The following is a 2,046-nucleotide window of genomic DNA, read 5'->3' as shown; positions in this document are numbered from 1 at the left end:
TCTACTTGTTAGCAATTTTGCCGAGGATGTTGTAGTTGATCCGTGCATGCTATGTTATTGTTCTTGCCATGTCTAGCTTGTATTTTGTGTATTCTTGATGGGTGTATGCTTAGATTGTCATGACTTGCTCTGTAGTGAGTGCATCGAGCTCGTAAACATGCCTACTTGATATCTGTTTCAGCATGCTCCAGTTTTCACCAAGTCTATGATCTGATTATGTTTTTTTGCCATGTTCACATGCTTGCAAATGTTTTTTCCGATCCCTTTTGGCTCAAGGTCACTAAGGGACTTTTGTTAAGCTCTTTGAGTAGCTCCATGCCATGCTTTAATTTGCCATGTTTAGGTCCTGTAGCATATTGTTTTCATGCTCCAAAGTGTGCTACCTGATCTGAAATTCCAGGCTTGTGTTAATTTCACTAAGTCTAAAATCTGTTTACCGTTTGCATTTTTGCCATGCTTGTTTGAGCCTGTTAATGGATGATTTGGACGTAGCTCAGTGCTAGTCTTTTGTTAAGCATCATGAGTGGATCCCTGCCATGTATTTTGTTGCCATGTTGGAGTGCTGTAGCATTATTATCTTGATGCATTTAGATGACTACTTGCTGTATATCGTAGACCGGCGCCATATTTGAATTGCTTGCCATTTCCAAACCGTAACTCCGATTTCGGCATTCTTTATATTGTTTTCAAGTGATTTCATCTCATCTTTACAGTGGCACACTTGGATTTCCAAGTTGAGGCCAGGATTCATTCATTCCTTGTCAAATCTTGCATATGCATCGCATATCGCATCCCACATATCATACCATGTTCATGTGTTGGTTGTTTACTATGTTGTGTGCTTCTTTCCGATGTTTGCTTCTTCGGGTTGGTTCCGGTAACGTCGCGTTTGTGAGGACCCGTTCGTCTGCGTTCATTTGTCTTCTTCATGACCATACCCTCAAAATCACTTCTATCTTTGCTTGCTTAGTTGCTCGCTCTTTTGCTATGCCTATGCTGCGATACCTACCACTTGCTTATCATGCCTCCTATATTGTTGAACCAAGCCTCTAACCCACCTTTTCCTAGAAAACCGTTGATTGGCTATGTTACCGCTTTGCTCAGCCCCTCTTATAGCGTTGTTAGTTGCAGGTGAAGATTGAACTTTGTTCCTTGTTGGAACATGGAGATGTTGTTCCTTGTTGGAACATGTTTACTTGTTGGGATATCACAATATATCTTATTTAATTAATGCATCTATATACTTAGTAAAGGGTGGAAGGCTCGACCTTATGCCTGGTGTTTTGTTCCACTCTTGCCGCCCTAGTTTCCGTCATATCGGTGTTATGTTCCCGGATTTTTGCGTTCCTTACGCGGTTGGGTTATAATGGGGACCCCTTGACAGTTCGCCTTGAATAAAACTCCTCCAGCAAGGCCCAACATTGGTTTTACCATTCGCGCCTAGCCTTTTCTTTCCCTTGGGTTAGGCCAGTCCAAGGGTCATCTTTATTTTAACCCCCCCTGGCCAGTGCTCCTCTGAGTGTTGGTCCAACTGAGCGATGTCCGGAGCTACCAGGGGCAACTCTGGGCTGGCCCACCCGACGTCTGGCTCATCCGATGTGCCCTGAGAACGAGATATGTGCAGCTCCTATCGGGATTTGTCGGCACATTTGGGTGGCTTTGCTGGTCTTGTTTTACCATTGTCGAAATGTCTTGTAACCGGGATTCCGAGTCTGATCGGGTCTTCCCGCTAGAAGGAATATCCTTCGTTGACCGTGAGAGCTTGTGATGGGCTAAGTTGGGACACCCCTGCAGGGATTGAACTTTCGAAAGCCGTGCCCGCGGTTATGGGCAGATGGGAATTTGTTAATGTCCGGTTGTAGAAAACCTGAAGTTGACCTTAATTAAAATGCATCAACCGCGTGTGTAACCGTGATGGTCTCTTTCCGGCGAAGTCCGGGAAGTGAACACGGTGTTGGAGTTATGATTGACGTAGGTTGTTCTAGGATCACTTCTTGATCATAGTTTATCGATCGCGCTTTGCCTTCTGTTCTCACTCTCATTTGC

Source organism: Triticum dicoccoides, chromosome 4A (genome assembly GCF_002162155.2).
Source record: "Triticum dicoccoides isolate Atlit2015 ecotype Zavitan chromosome 4A, WEW_v2.0, whole genome shotgun sequence".
Classification (NCBI taxonomy): Eukaryota; Viridiplantae; Streptophyta; class Magnoliopsida; order Poales; family Poaceae; genus Triticum; species Triticum dicoccoides.
Note: the sequence above shows the minus strand (reverse complement) of the source record.